The sequence below is a fragment of the Podarcis muralis genome, chromosome 13 (genome assembly GCF_964188315.1).
Source record: "Podarcis muralis chromosome 13, rPodMur119.hap1.1, whole genome shotgun sequence".
Taxonomy (NCBI): domain Eukaryota; kingdom Metazoa; phylum Chordata; class Lepidosauria; order Squamata; family Lacertidae; genus Podarcis; species Podarcis muralis.
The window spans coordinates 51,514,340-51,534,645 of record NC_135667.1 but is presented as its reverse complement, the minus strand read 5'-3'; the positions used below and the strand labels follow the sequence as shown (position 1 = coordinate 51,534,645).

At 43.7% G+C, this 20,306-nt stretch overlaps 1 long non-coding RNA gene across 2 annotated transcripts; it reads left to right on the top strand.

Annotated features, from left to right (window-relative positions):
- The first annotated feature begins 6,806 nt into the window (after positions 1-6,806).
- LOC144325027 (uncharacterized) lies at positions 6,807-18,947 on the top strand. Of its 2 annotated transcripts, none has more exons than XR_013390314.1 (3): positions 6,807-7,330; positions 9,259-9,318; positions 18,292-18,947. It is a non-coding gene; the product is annotated as an uncharacterized LOC144325027 (long non-coding RNA). The 2 variants fall into 2 exon arrangements; XR_013390313.1 differs by lacking the exon at positions 6,807-7,330 and adding an exon at positions 7,515-8,445.
- The last annotated feature ends 1,359 nt before the right edge of the window (positions 18,948-20,306 follow it).

Below are 20,306 nucleotides of genomic sequence, written 5' to 3'. Positions count from 1 at the left end.
TTCGTGACCCCATGGACCAGAGCACGCCAGGCACCTCTGTCCTCCACTACCTCCCACAGTTTGGTCAGTGAGGGAGGAGAATGGCAAGATGTAACCTCAGACAGCTGTGGAAAAGGGAAGAATGAAAATCTTTTCAGGCAAGTCTCCCACTCTGTGATTCCTTTTGAGGAGAAGGGAGGGAGGGAGGGAGGGGCATACATTGTGATGGTAACAGGCATTGAACTTCCAACTAGCCTGTTGCCCTTCCCTTAAATTTCATTGGTGAAAAGTTTGTTTGTTTGTTTGTTTGTTTGTTTGTTTCATTTATATACTGCCCATATGAAAACACTGCATACTAACAAGCAAAACAGTACCTCCACAGTTTAAAAGGCCATAAAAGGTAAAGGGACCCCTGACCATTAGGTCCAGTCGTGGCCGACTCTGGGGTTGCGGCGCTCATCTCGCTTTACTGGCCAAGGGAGCTGGCGTTTGTCCACAAACAGCTTCCAGGTCATGTGGGCAGTATGACTAAGCCGCTTCTGGTTAACCAAAGCAGTGCACCGAAACGCTGTTTACCTTCCCGCCGGAGTGGTACCTATTTATCTACTTGCACTTTGTGCTTTCAAACTGCTAGGTTGGCAGGAGCAGGGACCAGGCAACGGGAGCTCACCCTGTTGTGGGGATTCGAACCGCCGACCTTGTGATTGACAAGTCCTAGGCTCTGTGGCTTAACCCAAAGTGCCACCTGCGTCCCTCTTAAAAGGCCATAGATTGTTTAATTAGCCAAAGCCCTGGAAGAAGAGGAATGTTTTCAATTGGCACCTAAAGAGATGTAAGAAAGGTGCCAGGTGAGCTTCCCTGGGGAGAGCCATTCACAGATGGGGAGCCAGCGTAAGGAAGACCCATTCTCGTGTTGCTACCTTCTTGACCTCTCACGAAGAAGGCACAGGAAGAAGGGCCTGAGATGATAGGAGGGTCCTGGTTAGTGATTGCAGAGAGGCAGCCCTTGAGGTATGTAGTACAAACATACGCTACATAATCCTCATCTAGATAATGTGGTCAAATTCTCTTCATAGTCAACCAATAAGTCATTTACGCATTAAATAAAAACGGTAAAGGTACCCCTGCTCGTACGGGCAAGTCTTTACAGACTCTGGGGTTGTGCGCTCATCTCACTCAAGAGGCCGGGGGCCAGCGCTGTCCGGAGACACTTCCGGGTCACATGGCCAGCGTGACAAGCTGCATCTGGCAAGCCAGCGCAGCACACGGAAACGCCGTTTACCTTCCCGCCAGTAAGCGGTCCCTATTTATCTACTTGCACCCGGGGGTGCTTTCGAACTGCTAGGTTGGCAGGCGCTGGGACCGAGCAGCGGGAGCGCACCCCGCCGCGAGGATTCGAACCACTGACCTTTCGATCGACAAGCCCTAGGCGCTGAGGCTTTTACCCACAGCGCCACCCACGTCCCTCTACGCATTAAATAAACACATGCTTTAAATAAAGGGGGTTGAGTTGAGCCACCCAATGGAAAGAGGCTGTCTGTGTCTGACCTTCCCTCATGCATAATACCTTCACAAATCAGGAGAAACACTTTGCAGCTCTTGTGCCACCTCAGAGCTAGGTGACTGAATGTGCTCCCTCAGCAAAGCAATTCCCCATGTATATAAAATGTGATGTCTTGGAGCCTTCCTGACCCCATCTCCAAGTGTCCCTATTTTCCAGGGACAGCCCCAGGTTTACAGAAGCTGTCCTAGTTTCTGAATTGATCCCAGAAAGTCCTGCTTTTCCTTAGGACATCCCTATTTTCATTGGAGAAATGTTTGAGGGTACGGTAAAGGTAAAGGGACCCCTGACCGTTAGGTCCAGTCGTAACCGACTCTGGGGTTGCGGCGCTCATCTCACTTTATTGACTGAGGGAGCTGGCATACAGCTTCCAGGTCATGTGGCCAGCATGACTAAGCCGCTTCTGGCAAACCAGAGCAGTGCATGGAAACACCATTTACCTTCCCGCCGGAGCGGTACCTATTTATCTACTTGCACTTTGATGTGCTTTCGAACTGCTAGGTTGGCAGGAGCTGGGACCGAGCAACGGGAGGTCACCTTGTCGTGGGGACTCGAATCACTGACCTTCTGATCGGCAAGTCCTAGGCTCTGTGGTTTAACCCACAGTGGCACCTGCATCCCGAGGGTATGGTAGGATGCCCCTATTTTCATCAGAGAAATGTTGGAGGGTAGAGAGTTATCTGACCCTTGAGCTATCTGAAGGCAACCCTGTATAGGGAAGGTTTTTTTAATGTTGAATGTTGAATTATGTTTGTTATATGTGTTTGAAGCCTCCCAGAGTGGCTGGGGCAATTGCGCCAAATGGGTAGGGTATAAATAGTGAAACTATTATTACGGAATACAATGTCCCTATTTTCATTGGAGAAATGTGGGAGAGTATGGCCTTCTGCCTGACACAGTTTTCTATGTGCAGGATTTTCCCATCATGGCAAAACATAAAATCCTGATACTGAACTGTAAGAGCCTAGGAGCAATTTATCATGTAATGCATTATTTGACTAAGATGCCTCTCATAGAACAAGGAAGCAACAGCTTCAGGTTGAACCTAATTTGATGTGACACTCTGTACTCAAGCAATGGAAAACCAACAAGAGGAGCATCTATTTCTGACCTTCTCAGTATGTTTGATAAAGATCTCTTTTTGGCGGATATTCAGGCCTGCTGTTATCACTTCCTGCTAATGAAGATTTCACTTGGTGCCATGAAACACTGATTGTGAGTCATCACAAAGGACACCAGTAGTATTAAAAACACACACAAAAAACCATCACTGCCTTCTGTCATTTTGAAGAGTTTTAATTGTGTGTGTGTGTGTGTGTGTGTGTGTGTGTGTGTGTGTGTTCATCTTATTCTCTTCCAAGGCTGAATGAATTTTGCCACCAAAGAAGATACAATTTTCTTACTGATCCTTGAAACAGAAAATACAACAAAGCTAAGAATCTTGTTTTAATTTAAAGACCACTGTATTTGTTGTGACAAACTTTAATGGATGAGAGCCCAGCGTTAGCTAACTGAGGATAACTTTCCATGCATCAGAAAAAGCGGGCTTTAATCTATCAATTTTTTGGTAACCAAAAATATGTCAGCGGCACTTAGGAGATACTGCAGGACCCTGCATTATTTTGGCTGCATGGCCTTCCCTCTGGAAAATATACCGTATTTTTTGCTCTATAAGACTCCCCTCCTAAAAAGTAAGGGGAAATGTGTGTGCGTCTTATGGAGCGATTGCAGGCTGCACAGCTATTCCAGAAGCCAGAAGAGCAAGAGGGATTGCTGCTTTCACTGCTCAGTGATCCCTCTTGCTGTTCTGGCTTCTGAGATTCAGAATATTTTTTTTTTCTTGTTTTCCTCCTCCAAAAACTAGGTGCGTCTTATGGTCTGGTGCGTCTTATAGAGCGAAAAATACGGTAAGCTGCTTTTGAAAATAAGTCAGAGGAGGAATGACCACTGGGAGGAGCCCAGAGAGAAGAAACACCATGGGCACACATGCATCAGCACAACCAGATGCCTTCATCTGCCCCAGCTGCAACAAAACATGTCTCTCCCTTATTGGTCTCCACAGCCACAGCAGGTGCTGTAACTCTCCATGGTTTGACTTAATCCCCAAAGGTTTACTCCTCCATTGTCTCCCAAGACAGACAGATGCCAACCTCAATCTTACTAGCTGATACATGCAGACCGACACAGGCTTTCACACACGTATCCCTACTTGGGTGAGGAATGCAGTGGTACCTTGCTTCTCGAATTTAATCCATTCCAGGAGTCTGTTCGACTCCCAAAATGGTTCAAAAACCAAGACACCGCTTCCAATTGGCTGCAGGAGCTTCCTGCACTCAATCAGAAACCGCGTCGGACGTTCGGCTTCCGAAAAACATCCGCAAACCGGAACACTCACTTTGTGGCGTTTGGGAGCCGATTTGTTCACTAGTCATTATTGAGATTGTAAGGAATAAGATGTATGGATCTAAACATATAAAGAATCTACAACATATTTACTAAGAAGTAAGCCCCACGTACATATGTATAGGAGTGCAGCTTATATATCGCTGTTTGCAATGCTGATATTGCATATCAGCAGAATCCCCAGCATTTAAAATGCTTCACAATAGAAGTCCTATGTATTTTCTTAAAATAAAGCACTGCAGAAAATGGAAATAAAAAAAACCCCAAAACTTGAGAAGATTGATAATGGAAGTTCAATAAGTTGCTAGTGAAAAACCTCTGCTGTGCCTTTGCCCAGGGAACATTCCACCCCCTCTAGTAGAAGTTAATTCCTTTTTTCCAAAAAGAGAAAAAGGGAATTATAAAAAGAAGGCTGAAATAATTGCGCTGTCAATTACTTCTGAAACAGCCACAGTCAAAAGGTGCTAATCTTCATTAATATTCTGATATAACTAAATTGGCAAAAGAGCAAACACTTACTATGCAAGTCTGCTCCTTAAACGCACTCCTCTGCATAACCTGACTTACTAGGGTTGTTGTAAGGATTATAACTGCATGATACATGTGGAAAACTTTGAAGACCTGAAAGCACTATACAGATGTTAAGCGTTAAAGGTGAACATTTCCAAATTCTGGTGTTGGCAGTCATTATTGCAGAGCAGAATTGATGCTTTTGATGCTTTTGAATTATGGTGCTGGAGGAGACTCTTGAGAGTCCCATGGACTGCAAGAAGATCAAACCTATCCATTCTGAAGGAAATCAGCCCTGAGTGCTCACTGGAAGGACAGATCCTGAAGCTGAGGCTCCAATACTTTGGCCACCTCATGACTCCGTGGAAAAGACTCTGATGTTGGGAAAGATTGAGGGCACAAGAAGAAGGGGGAGACAGAGGACAAGATGGTTGGATAGTGTTCTCGAAACTACCAACATGAGTTTGACCAAACTGCGGGAGGCAGTGGAAGACAGGAGTGCCTGGCGTGCTCTGGTCCAGGGGGTCACGAAGAGTTGGACACGACTAAACGACTAAACAACAACAAAATTGCAGAGCAGCATTAACTGGAAAGCAAGATTCATAACAATCAACTTTTTGCACGTACTCTAAGGCTGGCCAATGCATGCAAGTAACTGCATTTGAATTGTTTTTATTTATTTATTTATTAAAAAAATATTTCAGTTAAACAAAAAACCAACAAAAAAGAAACAAAAACATGCACTAAAAATACAAAAAATATATATAAAAAGGAGGAAAACATTATAATTCTATACATATTTATCTAACACAGTGGTATATACATGACATTTTTATTCTAATACATATACAATTATTTGTAACCTACTATATTTTGTATAAATGCTTTCCAGCTATCATAATATCTATCAGTATACCTGAAGGAGCGTCTCCACTGCCATCGTTCTGCCCGGACACTGAGGTCCAGCTTCAAGGGCCTTTTGGCAGTTCCCTCGCTGCAAGAAGCGAAGTTACAGGGAACCAGACTGAGGGCCTTCTCGGTGGTGGCACCTGCCCTGTGGAATGCCCTCCCATCAGATGTCAAGAAAATAAACAACTATCTGACTTTTAGAATATATCTGAAGGCAGCCCTGTTTAGGGAAGTTTTTAATTTTTGATGTTTTATTGTGTTTTTAATATCCTGTTGGAAGCTGCCCAGAGTGGCTGGGGAGGCCCGGCCAGATGGGTGGGGTATAAGTAATAAATTGTTGTTGTTGTTGTCCATACACAGTCCATGCCTATAAGCAATCTGTTCATATGTTGCAAGACATATGTCATGTCTTCTATCCATTGATTAAAGGGAGTCATAGATTTATCTTTCCAGTGGATCAGTATCAGAGTTTTAGCCGTAGTGAGGGGATAAAAAAATCCATTTACACTGACCAGTTGTCAAATTCCATACAGCAGGTAGATATTTTAAAAGAATATTATCCCCTGACAATGCTAGCTTTCCCCTCAAAGTAATACTCATACAATTTAGTACTTTCTCCTAAAACTGCATTGCATGAACATGATTCAAAGAAGAATTATCCTAGAGCTGGAAGGTGCCCAATGGTCATCTAGTCCAACCCCCTGCAATAATAATAATAATAATAATAATAATAATAATAATAATAATAATAATATGTTGTCATAGATAGTCCTTTTCTATATAAATATAACAGAGTCCAATAAATTATAAATATTTTTGCTGTTGTTGTATAAGATACAATTAAAAATCAATTGACATGTTTGCGACAGAAGCTAAAACATTATCCTGTTGTCTAAGTAATATAGGAACCTTCAATTCTTTATACAGTGGTACCTCGGGTTACATACGCTTCAGGTTACATATGCTTCAGGTTACAGACTCCACTTAATCCAGAAATAGTGCTTCAGGTTAAGAACTTTGCTTCAGGATGAGAACAGAAATTGTGCTCCAGCGGCATGGCAGCAGCGGGAGGCCCCATTAGCTAAAGTGGTGCTTCAGGTTAAGAACAGTTTCAGGTTAATAACAGACCTCCGGAACGAATTAAGTACTTAACCCGAGGTACCACTGTATGTATAAAAAGTAGTCACTAGATTTTTAGTCTCAAAGGGTTTAGCCAATTGTTCCAATATCTCTGGTGTCTTAGATCAGGTGTGTCCAAAGTCCGTTTTGGGGACCTAATCAATCCTTTAAAAACTCAACAACTTCAATCCTAAATAAAAGCTCAACAGCTTTGGTCGGTCCTCACGGCTCTTCAACAAATCTGGCCCTCTTTGAAAAAAGTTTGGACACCACTGTCTTAGATTCTGTAATGGCTGCTGGTTCAAACAGGGTTATTTATTTTTTTAAAAAGCCATTGCAAATATTGCCATTGGGCCATCTGCAATAAGGGGTATTTATCTCTTAACACAGCAAACGTACAGAATAACTCTTCCTCCTCTATCTTTTAGTCCAGAGTCATTATACCAACTGTATTTGGATTGTTGACTTCTATATCCAAAGACTGTGGGACTCCATTTTGCCCAATGAACTTGCACTTCACTCTGAGTAACGAGTAACAACAATCTAAATTATTGCAACAGTCATGATTGTGGGGCGGGGAGAGATGTGCTTCTGTCTGTTCTGCATCTCCAACTCAGTTTGCTGGCCCCATATTCTACTATTATGAGGGGGGGGGGACTTCTTCCTCTCTACTTTTTTCCACACTACGCCTCATATTATACCATTCCTTTATTTTCTCCCTTATTTGCAGATATTGCCATTCAGGCCTATTGAAGGAAGCAAAATGCTGAACTCAGGGACACTGCTGCAACTGGTGAACGGCCAGCCCTCCTTCCCCAACACTCGTCCCTTCCATCAGCTGCTTTTCCAGTGAGGAAACCTCTAGTTCCTTTTGACAGAGATCCCACCGGAGGCTGCAATGATCGCTCCCCACATTAAATGGGGGGGGTGCCCTTTGCGTGGTCGTGCGCAGCCCCCAGGACCCTATGCGCAACATTAACACAGGCTTGGCTCCGCCTCCCCCCAGGTGGGGTACCTGGAGGTCTCCGCCTACCTCAGCCAGTTGCCCAATCCCACCCGACGAAGCGTTGTCAAGGTGATCAGGCCAGGTAGGGGGAGGGACCACCTGCCCACACAATAGGAGGAGGATCTTATCTGGGAAGCGTCAGTTGGCTCCAGAGCTTCTCCTACCCCACCCACCCTCACCCACCTTCTTTTGCAGGTTAACTTCTTCTCCACAGGTACATGGGCGCTGCTACATCAAGGTTGCTGTTGAAGGGCCAGAAAGGAATTCTCCTGCATTGGCAGGTTTGGCTTTCCCGTAGCAAAACGTCACAACTTTGGCGATATCAGGCCTTGGGCGGAATCCTTTAGTCTATCTTCCCTAAATGGGGGGGGCGTGTAGCGGTGACCCACGCCCCTCCTCTTTGTGGTGGCGATGCCAGGGTTCCCCGTTAAAGGGGTTGTTTTGAGGGGAGGCTTTGGCCGTACGCCTAGAGGTTGTCATTGCTCTCCCCTGCGACGGCGGTGTAATGGGGGTGAGCTCTCTCTGCTTGAACATATGTTCTCCAGAGCCAGCCCATCCTCCCCACACACTGGATAACCCTGATGTTCCCCAGATCCCCGGCTGGGGACTGGGATGGATAAATGCCCAATGCCTAAGCCAAGGTCTACCCACACCTGAAACATAATAAAGTTGTGGCCAATTTTAATCCCATAGCACATTGCCTTGAGTCGTTATTCTATACGGGGGCCGCCTAGGTTTTGGGGGACTCCCCCTGTCCACGCAATGTATCTTACCCCACAAGTTGTCCTTGAAATAAAGAAACTCTCTTCTCAGGTACACACTCCCAGGCCACATTGATGAGTATTTCGCTTGTTTAATATAGCTGAGGTGCATCCGAGGAATCCAGCTGCCATTTGACTTGGAATTTTTATAGCTGTGGCATGTGGCAGGCCCTGCAGTGATTCAAGGAAGTGACAGAGTGAGTTTGGAAGTGTAATTTCCTTGTGGAGCTTTATTATGGGGTGGTCAATTTAGTGCCGAAGTATTTTACTGTAGGTTGACTTTTATTGCAAGCCATGATACATCTGTGCCAGCTAATTGCTCTGTTCCATCTTTTCAAGTCATTCCATGTTCCAGGTTAGGACTATAACTGTTAGAGGTGACCTGATTTTTTTTTGTTTTGTTAATGTTTTATTTCCTTTAATAATTTGTAAGAAAGACCTGAAACATTGTGGGTGGTTTGTTTTTTTTATTCTTGTTTTTTAAAAGAAGCTTTCTGTTCTGTTTGCCTTTCACTAAAGTCCATATTCTTCTCCTCCAGAAGATGGATGCATTTCAAACGCTTCTTTAAAAGCTGAGTAAGGCTGAATGAAAACAATCAAGTTCTCAGTGCTAATTGTGGGCGGTCCATTTTGCCAATTATTCTTAAAAAAAATTCTTCTGAGAAATTTTGGCTCTTTTAATGTTGTCCGAAACAATCCTTTCTTAGTCCAGATTGGTCAGTGAAAGAAGCGATGAGCTGACAGCGAGGGACTAGAAGGAGGAGTGGCCACACCCATTGTCTCCATTAACAATATTTAAATGATATTAAACAATCTTAACTAGATCTACAATAGTGCCCAAAATTAATGGATGAGAGAACTGGGGAGGCCATTTCATGAAAGATACTCCAGGGAAGGACTGAAATCCTTCATTCAGGAGCAGCTTGAAAAATGAAGTTTTTAATAGATCTGAAAATTCACAACTTCCCTCCAAAATGAAGAGTGAATTCTTCCCTTGTGTCTTTCCACAGGCTGCACAAGCAGTCAGCAGAGGAAAAAGAAGGATTGGAACCATTACCTTTCCATTACAGGTGAATAGACATGGATAATGAGGGAAACTAGTCTAGGGGTGATTCACATCAGGAACTGTGCATTGAGGGAGCAACCATAAGGCTCAAGGAAGTAGAAAATGAAACACTTGCCGGAAGCTGCTGGCCTTTAGTTAAAAGTTACAATACTGAGCAGCCACTAGAAATGGAAAATGAATCCAAGGCAAAAGTTGCAAGCACTTTCTCTCTAATGGAAGATTTTGGCTGTATGATGCAAAAATTAAAGAGATTGAGGCACACCTGCCGCGTAGGCAAACATTTTGCATTTATAGGTGATTCTTGTTGGTTGGCAAGGAAAAAATAAGCAGGGCTTTTTTCAGCTGGGACTCAGTTCTGGAACCTCTCAGGTAGGCACCATTGCTATTACAGTGGTACCTTGAGTTACAGATGCTTCAGGTTACAGACTCCGCTAACCTAGAAATAGTACCTTGGGTTAAGAACTTTGCTTCAGGATGAGAACAGGAATTGCGCAAACATACGATTGGAATGAAGCTGAAGCACATACATCAAGTAATGTTCGAGAGATAAGACTGCTGATTAATGGATCTCTGTGACCGGGAGTGACGGATGGATAAGTAAATCTTCTGATGAATCACCACTAGGAGACTGTATGTTTGGAATGAAGGGGGGTGGAGGAAAAAACTTTTTTTTTTCTTTGCACGATGTGATATTAATAACTCTTCACCCCAGATAGAAATAAGATTGTTGCGTTTTTACTAATCACAAGCAGGAATTCAAGAACTGTGTGGGATGGATTATAACAGGAGAGAGGATTGGTGAACGGTGAGAAAGAGGAAAATTTTTATGACGCAGTTTAAAAATGGCGTCTCGCCAAGACAGGCTTGCCGGAGAAAGAAGGACAGGGGGAGGAGAATCAGGATCATTTGAAAGAGAAGGAATGTTGGAACGCAAGCTTGACCTGACAGAGCCTCCTGACTCATTTGATTTATTTGGCAAGCCTGAGAAAAGTAAAGGACAGACTGAAGATTTTTTTTTTTTTTTAATGGAAGCGTTGAACAGAGGCTGTCCCTGAGCGATATGATCTTTGGAGAGTACAAACCCACACAGAGGATGCCTGTTTTCAATCTGCTTGTGAAAATTATCAGAGATCGCAAAGAAATGAATATACGATAACAACAAGAAGAGAAAGAAAGTAATAAAGGACTATCTGGATTGAACTGGATAGAACTGTCTAATTAAAGCAGTAATATAAGTGATGTTTGGACTCGTTCGGAGTTTTGGACTCGTGCGGAGCTTGATGTATGGGTACCCCCAACAGAATTTAAAATTTGGCTGTATAATTTGGAACTAATGTGATTTGGATAATGTGATGTGATTGGCCTGTTAATAAAAATTATTTTTTTAAAAAAAGAGAGAACAGAAATTGCGCGGAGGTGGCAGCGGGAGGCCCCCATTAGCTAAAGTGGTACTTCAGGTGAAGAACAGTTTCAGGTTAAGAACGGACCTCCAGAACGAATTAAGTTCTTAACCTGAGGTACCACTGTATAAGAGAACAGGAGAGGCATTCATGGTGAGTTCCAGAACCACTTTTTCTAGAAAAATAGCACTGGAAATAAGTATTAAAAAGAAGAATTCCCCTATGCCAGGATCTAAGTTTGAGGAAAGTAGTCTTTGGTGAGAGAAATTTAAAGTCACAAAACATGCAGCAAAGTGTGGAAATATAGGCTGTTCGGCCTTTAATATATGCCCTTGTGAATTCCAAAACTTCTCTCTTCATAGAAAAATACCACATTTTTGGTAAGTTAAAAATGGTTTACTTACAAACTCTCCAAAGGTCAGCTTCATGTGCTTTTCCATACATCAGTCAGAAAACACAGGCAGTAAAGCTTGGCTTAGTTACAGTGGTGAAAGTTCCTGAATTATTGGTACAGGAACTCAAGAGAGCATTATTAGAGTCATGCAATCTGAGCTGCAACAACCAGCTCAGACCTCTTTACATGCTGAGCTTCTCCGGTAGACTGAAGATGAAGAAAGGCCTTGATTACCTTACTTTCAAAGTGAGGGGGAGTGACCTAGCGAAACCTGGCAGGACAGCTTACTCTATGGTCTTAACCCTTTCATGCATTGATTAGACTTAAGCATGTTGGTTATATGAGACCATGAAAACATTCCTTTCGAAGACAAATCTTCACTATAAGGGTTCATTCACACTTAACTACACGCTTTCTAGGCATTGGCTTTTAAGGGCTGAGCGGTTTTATTTTTTTATATTTGTATTAACACTTCCACTGGGAAAACATGCATTTGCCCTCCCCAGAGTCTCATATGGTTACCTCACTGCTTGCTACTCGGTAAGAAGCTGCAACATGCCTTTTAAGACCAAATATATTTTATTTGTTTAAATTATATTTTGGCTCTGATCTTTTAAGTTTTCTCTTGTAGCTGTTTTATATTAATAATATTTAATGCTCTTTTTTTTTTTTACTGTTCTTCAATTTTGCTTTGTGTTGCCTTAAGAGTCTCTAAGAGAAAGGCAAGACATAAACATTTGAATTAACAAATGCTTCTCTCTCAGCTTAACTGCTAAACTAACTCACTGAGATACTGTGACGATAAAACTGTGTTGGCGGGGGTGGAAGAACCATGAAGAATGGTATTAAAATGTAATAAATAAATAGTTTTACAGGGTACTATTCTCTCCCCGCTGCTATTTAATACCTATATGAAGCCATTGTGTGTGATCATTAGGAGATCTACTTTTCCAGAACATCTGAATCAGGAGAGGGAAGAACCCTGGGAAGACGAGAGCTCTTGGGGTGGGTGGTTTCCATGTTCAGGAAATTGGCAAATTACCTGTTCTGGATGGGCTGCACTCCCTGTGAAGGAGCAAGTGTGTCATTTGGGGGTACTCCTAGATACATCATTGGCACCAGAGGTCCTCTGTGGCTAGGAGTGCCTTTTACCAGTTTTGTCTGCTGTACCAACTATGGCCATTCCAGGACAGGGATAGCCTGAGCACCATAGTTAGATTACTAGATTAGCTAGATTACTGTAATGCACCATATGTGGGGCTGCCCTTGGGTTTGGTTTGGAAGGTCCAGCTGGTGCAGAACTCTGTGGTCAGATTGCTGATGGGAGCTTCTGGTTGAGAACATGCAACAGCATCATTACAGCAGCTGTGCTGGTTGCCCATCTGCTACCAAGCCACATTCAAGGTTCTTGGACTGATTTATGAAGCCCTGGATACTTCAAGACTCACCTGAACCCTTATATCCCAGCTTGATCACTCAGATCATTTGCAGGAGCATCCTTGGTCCTTCTGCAAGTTGGTGAGGCTCATTTGATGGCACTGAGAAATGGCGCCTCTAGTGTCATCGGCCCAGTCCTCTGGAACACTCTGCCAATAAAATTCAGCAGACGCCTTCTGTGCCAACTCTTAAAAAAATTCTATTCCGGGCCTATGCAGTCAGTTAGGAGTACATCCCCCACAATGTAGTGTCAGAAAATGCTTCACCAGCATCATCTACCTGGAAACCTGTTACCATTGGTGTATCCACAGGATTTGCATTAACCAAATTCAACCTGGTCAATACATCAGCAATTTTCTGAGATGGTGTACCAAAAAATCACCTGCCTGGTTTCTTTCTACTTCCAGTTAAGTACAGTCGCGACCCCTGACAGTTAAGTCCAGTTGCGAATGACTCTGGCGTTGCGGCGCTCATCTTGTTTTACTGGCCAAGTGAGCCAACGTTTGTCCGCAGACAGTTTTTCTGGGTTATGTGGCCAGCATGACTAAGCTGCTTCTGGAGAACCAGAGCAGTGCACCGAAACACCGTTTACCTTCCCGCCGGAGCGGTACCTATTTGTCTACTTGCACTTTGACATGCTTTTGAACTGCTAGGTTGGCAGGACCAAGACTGAGCAATGGCAGCTCACCCCGTCGCGGGGATTCGAACCGCCGACCTTCTGATCGGCAAGCCCAAGAGGCTCAGTGGTTTAGACCACAGCGCCACCCGCATCCCTGTGAGGAGAAATACTAGACTCTTTTTGTTAGTTATCCACAATGAAAGTGGTTAATGTTCGATGGCTCATGCCTCACCTTTTTTAGACAATTAGTAGCACCATATAACGTACGGCACTTTACAATGTTCCTAAAGTGTTTCCATATTTGTTTAAACTAAAGAGGCTAACAACAGTGGAAGATGAAAACAGTCAAAACAAAGGCCAGGTTTTGTGAGCATTTCCTTCGAGCCTTTTGAAAAGTTTTGCAAACACCTTGTGGTGGGGGGGGGAGGGGGAAGAGAATGCTTAGAAATGCTCAACACCCCCAGCCAATTTTGAGGCAGCCGAGTCTTTATCTCTGCTTTTCCCCAGCTGTTCTAGTCTATTTTAGATTGCATCGCGCCGTGATTCGTTGTTTTCATTGTTTGTTTATGTCGGAATCATAAGTTGTCCTGAGAGTTCTCGCCGAGCCAAAGGGCAGAATATTATTTCGCAAAATGAGGTGATGTGTTGTTGAGCTTTGCCATCACCTCACTTCCTAAGCAAGCACAGCTGGTGCCTTGCGTTTCATCCAGACTTTCTGACTGGGTTGAAATCCTTGACTTTCCTGCCTACGTTATGCTCCCAGGGTGCCATAAGCACTTTCTGCTCCTCAGGGATTAAAGTTCAAGGTGTTTGGTACCTGACACTTTTCCTCCCCACCTCCAAGAGACTTGAAGATATTTGCCCCTTGCTTTGAGAAGCCTTTGGGAACCTCTGCCCTAGCACACATTCTGAAATGCATTCTTCTTGGCATTCACTGTGTCATTCCCGGTTGCGATACTAATGTGTAATTTGCAGAACAATGCTTCTTGATCTCCATTCGTCTTTCTCGTCCTGTTATAGCTCCTGCATACAAAGGGACCTGCTCCTTTCTCTGACTCTCAACGCCACACATCTGAGGCATTCATTCCCTTTCTTTGGACTTGTCCAATGCATGCTTGTGAGCGGCGAGATTATTATTTTGCTTTTTTTATGAGCAGCTGCAACCATTTCAGTACGGAAAGTGACAGGGAGTAGATTCAGATTGCTTTCTCCCCCCTCATGCAACAAAAGTGGCCGTCAGGGAGCTGGCGAATGCCTCCGAGTCCCAGGATAGTCACTTATCCACCCACTCTCCTCCAGACACAAAATTAAATTTAAATTAGTTAAAGGCAAGAGTGTATGTGCTCCATACTCAGAAGTACTTTGAAATTCTGTGTGTAGGCTACCCACATGCTGTGCTCCAAAAGAGCCGAATTCTGCAAACAGCTCTTTGCTGCCTCCTTCAATCTTGAGCAGCTAACCACAGGGTTCTAAGATGGAGCTGATGTCCCCTAGGTCTAGATTTGGGGGTACTTATTATCTAAAGTCCTGGCAACAACCTTGTGCAGATTCACTCTGGTCCAGAGGTCCAGGTGCCAGGGCTCCTGTGTGTTGGCACTTTCTCTGGATGGGTGGGTTAGTTGCGTGTCAGGGGCTGGACTGAGGAGGAATGGTGGGAGCTGCCGCCCCCTTCTTCAGAATCTTCCCAAGGGCAGGAGGACAGTATTGATTTAGAACAGTGGTTTGCAGAAGGGCATAGTCCAGAGGGGTAAAGCTGGGAAATACTGGGTGAGGAACAGCTAGAAGAGGAAACACCAGGAGAGAGACAGATGGCAGATTCAGTGTCCTTGGAGAGCATTCCTGACCCCCCCCCTTCACCTAAAACTAAACAGGTTTTCAGAGTGATAGAACAGAGAGCTCAGTGACAACAAGCTCAGATTACCCATTTTAGGAGTGATGTAGATTAATGGCGATGGAGGGGGTAAACCCTTTACTGGGAGCAACACCATTTTTACAGAGATATGCATTCCTTTGTCTCTCACTGTGATGATTAAGGAACTAACTGGTAAGCATGCACCTTTTATTTGATCTGCTTAATTACTGCCACTGGGGGAGGGATCCGATTCCCCAAAGCCTGACAGTGCGTCACCCTTTAAATTTCCCACAATGCCTCAAACAATACTATGTCAAGCGCTCTGGGCTACTGTGAGGGACTTTCAAATGTCAGTTCACAGGTGCATGCTGCAACCCGCCTGGGGTTACCTGAGGTGAGGCCCCAATATAACAGAGGGGTAAGGCATACCGGGTGGCGCTGTGGGTTAAACCACAGAGCCTAGGACTTGCCGATCAGAAGGTCGGCAGTTTGAATCCCCACAATGGGGTGAGCTCCCGTTGCTCGGTCCCAGCTCCTGCCAACCTAGCAGTTCGAAAGCATGTTAAAGTGCAAGTAGATAAATAGGTACTGCTCCGGCGGGAAGGTAAACGGCATTTCCATGCGCTGCTCTGGTTCTCCAGAAGCGGCTTAGTCATGCTGGCCACATGTCCCAGAAGCTGTACGCCGGCTCCCTCGGCCAATAAAGTGAGATGAGCGCCGCAACCCCAGAGTCGGCCACAACTGGACCTAATGGTCAAGGGTACCTTTACCTTTAAGGCATACCTCCAAGTGTCCCGATTTTCCATGGACAGTCCTGGAATTACGAAAGCTACCCCAGCTTCTGAATTGATTCTGGAATGTCTTTATTTCTCCGTCCACTGCTCCCGCCATTAAGCTCAGGCCTTTGCCCTGGGCGAGAAGAAAAGTGGAGCTCAAGAATTCTTGGGGGGGGGGGCTAACAACAAAAAGTTGCAGTTTTCATGAATTTAGTATAGTTTTAATCTTACTAGTGCTTGACCGTCTAGCACTCCAGATAGTCTGGAGTGTTAGACAGCCTGGACTTTGTGGTGTGATTGGTTTATAGTTAATACTGTTTAAATAAATAACTAGACCGGGAGTTCTTATTGCAAAACGAGACGTTCAGTCTGCCTTCCATGCGTTGCTGCTTCACCCCAGCATTTTAAATTGGCTTTTAATTGCAGTAGATATTTTATTTTGACAAGGCCATGCCCACACGAAGCTCCACAGCATTTTAATAAATTCAGTTCCAGGGTGGAGTGAGCTCAGAGGTCGGGATGTTATGTTATGCCAGTTTCTGCCCAACACCTATTTGTTAAAAGAAAGGGTTATGGGGTTGTGGAACCTGAAATCTGACTAGGTTACATGTACAACAGATCAGATGGAGGGGGGGAATTACTTTCCCAATTTGCAGTGGGAGTGTCCCCACCGCACTCTGTTCATTTATTCTCTCCCTCTTTTTTTTCTTTTAGAAAACTTTCTTTTTCGAAAACTAAGTTACACACACACAATGTGTGTTGATGGGTTTATGTGAACAGACCTCTTCTGATTCCTGCTTCTCTCTCACTTGGCTCATCTTCCAGAGTGTGTGGCAACTACTGCTGCAACTGTGCCATTGGGCAACGTATTTAGAACTGAGCTTTCTGAACTTCAATTATCAAGATAAATGGCCTCAATTTTTCAGTTTCTTTTAATAGCAAATGTGAATATGACTTGCTTATCAAGTGCTAGGACCTGAATTTCAAGAGGCAAACCACCTATTTATTTATTTGTAATCATACATTTCCTTAAAGTAAAGACAGAATCACATCGGAGACGTGATCATTTATCCCACTAAGGGTATGAATAGATATGAAATTCACAGTGAAATATACAGCATTTCAGTAGCTATTCCTCCGCAAACAAGTACCGTATTTGTCGCTCCATAAGATGCACCTGACCATAAGACACACCTACGGTAGTTTTCAGAGGAGGAAAACAAGAAAAAAATATTCTGAACTAAACAGTGGATGTATGATTTTTGTGGTTCATGCTGTGGCCACAGACATGTGATTTGACAGTGAGTTTGCGGTAGCCCAATGCAAAAATCCTGAGGATCCATGTGGATCCGTGCTTTGCAACCTTGTTTTTGTACCATTGCAGCCCCACAAAACAGTGGATGCGTGATTTTTTTTGGTGCAGGCTGTAGCCATGGACATGCTATGTGATCTGATGGTGAATTTGGGGTGACCCAATGTAAAAATCGTGAGGATCCATGGGCTTTTACCTCCCCCCTCCCAGGCAGCCTCCTTTATCGCTAGTGTCCCTTATCTCCCTTCTGGTCCCTTACCTATCAGCTGCTTCCTTTCAACACTCCCTTCCCTCTTGTTTGCCTTAGTGTCTTTTCCTTAGCTGGAGCAGTTTTTTGCTCCTCCTTTTCTTCTCTCCTCATTGCTTTAGTCTTCTTGTCTCCTCTCCTTGCAAGTTCGCTGTCTTTACCTCCCCCCTCCCAGGCAGCCTCCTTTATTGCTAGCATCCCTTATCTTGCTTGCCAATCAGTGGCTTTGTTTCAACACCCACTTCCCTCTTTCCAAAACAAACAAACAAACAAACAAACAAACTATGACCTGCTTTTTGGCCCTGGGCAATTCGGCTCCAGGGCCCATGTATTCACTCCATAAGACGCACAGAAATTTCCACTTACTTTTTAGGAAGAAAAAAGTGTGTCTTATGGAGTGAAAAATACGATACTTAATAGAACCTACAACACAGTCCGTGGGTTTTCCCTCCCACACTCTTTTTCTCTTTTTCTCAGTAGAACATCTTTGGTAGTCATTGGATTCAACTTTAAAAGACCAATTTGTAGGTTTCTGCATAGGCAAAAGGAGCTGAAAGAGTTACTATAAGGGCCAAACTATCCACAACCTTATCCTTGAAAGAAGCAATTGCACAAATGGTTTGTTAAACTAAATAGCAGGTGTGTTGTAGGGGAGAGCAATCTGAATTAGGTTTATGGGAGGCACAAAATACTTTTATCCTTTGTCCCCTCTGAGTCCCGAACAAGACAAGGAGGTCCCATACAATATGGATTGAGACCGTGACAGGGACAAAGAGCCACATTGAAGTAATTGTCTAGGGGTGTAATCAAATCCTGAGTCCAGATAATTTTTCCAGCTATCCAGGACAGTAATTCAGTTACTCCAATTAATTTGCTGAATAAAACAAGTTTGGGTCGGCCCGTCATTAATCTTGTTCCTCTGATTGTGTTGTTCATACAGCAGGTCTCTCCCACAAGAAAACAACGAACCCCAGAGCTACATCCAGACATTACATTGAGCTAGCCTAAGCTTCTCCCCGGAATGAAGAACCTGGTCCAAACCTGGCCTTAATTTTGGTTCCCCGCTCCCTTCCATGCAAGGCTGCAATAGCTGCAGATTACTTTTAGTCACCTATGAAGATAAATTCTGTAACGGGAAGTGTAGGAACGGTGACAACTGTTTATATGAGGTTGCGTCAACACTTGCAGTATTTATTTCAAGCAAGGTCAAACAACTCCTTGGGTTGTGTACTGAGCTTGACTAGTGATGAAAAGCTGGTGTATACTTTGATGCTCAAAGTGCCCTCAACATCAAAGGATGAACTGTTCACGTTACCCCTAGCGGTGATGCATAATATATGGTGAGGACAATTCCTGTTGAAGAAAAAGATCTCTCCGCTCTACTATTTCAAGGAGACTGAAATGTACTGGGGGATGTGAGGTATTGCTACATGGTTTATTTTAGAGATGTACTGGAAGAAAAGAAATATCCACTGGGTTACCTGCTTTATATAGGTGTTCAATCAAATCCGTGTTCACAGTAATGCTAGTTACAGTTCCCGCATTATGAATTTATTTGTCACTACTGTGCTTTTCTTTCCCAACAGAGCATATATCAAAACAATCCCAGTAGCATCCTTTCAAATAAAATTATATTTTATACTTTCCAGTGTTGCTGTTAATTGGATGTTTTCCAGTTCTTAAAAGTCAGACACACAATAAATCTTTTACTTTTCTTTTCTTACAAATGACACATCACTAAAAATATACTCTGTCGAGGTCAAAGAATGTAGAATCTAATTGAAAGGAACAAGTGGAATATTGTTCAAATAAATATTGTTTTTGTTCAGTTTCAGGCACATTTAATTAATTACTTTTTTTAAAAAAATTGCACGCCCCACATGATGCACTTGATATCTGGTTAATTGGATACGAATAAATCTTGCCAAATTATGTTTATGTACACTATAGAGAAAGAGGTGTTCATTGACTGCAAAATAATTATTTATGGTTTGCACAGAGCCCATGCAATGTTTTGTGTGCGAAACGCCAACACATTATGGGAGGGGGCGTGCATGATGATTGTTGGATCATTCGTACATACTTTTCTTCAGGCAACAATTAGCCTCAGGTCAAACAGGAGGAATACTCTCTATTGGTGCCTCACTGGCCTCTTAAAACAGAATATCATGGCTTCCATTTGCTTCCTCTCCTTGCACTGCCTGAGAGGAACTTTTACTGCGCAACTTGGTATGCAGTTCTTTTTTTTCTAGAAAAATAGGTGCCGGTATTCACTATGAAGTCGGCACAGTAAGTGTCACACTTTTTAGCAAGCAAGCAAGCAAGCAAGCAAGCAAGCAAGCAAACAAACAAACAGTGCTGGTACTGCATTTCCTTGAGTTACCCCCTGAAAAAAGCACTGTTGGTATGTAAGGTAAAGGTAAAGGGACTCCTGACCATTAGGTTCAGTCATGGCCGACTCTGGGGTTGCAGCGCTCATCTCGCTTTATTGGCTGAGGGAGTCATGTGGCCAGCATGACTAAGCCGCTGGCCACATGACTCCACTTTGACGTGCTTTTGAACTGCTAGGTTGGCAGGAGCAGGGACCGAACAACGGGAGCTCACCCCATCGCGGGGATTCAAACCACTGACCTTCTGATTGGCAAGTCCTAGGCTCTGTGGTTTAACCCACAGGGCCACCCGCGTCCCACTGTTGGTATGTACTGTGATGATGATGATGATGATGATGATGATGATGATGATGATGATGTATATCCTGCCCATCTGGGCAGCCCAAAAACAGAATATTAATAATATTTTTTTAAAAAAGTGATAAAACACCAAACATTAAAAACTTCCCTAAACATGTGCCTATGTAGTCCAGCATTTAATACCAAGTGGGCTGCTAGAGTGCTTTGACACAAAAACACTGCCTTGTTGTGGGGTGCAAGACAGGACCCTGGAGCATTCCGACCT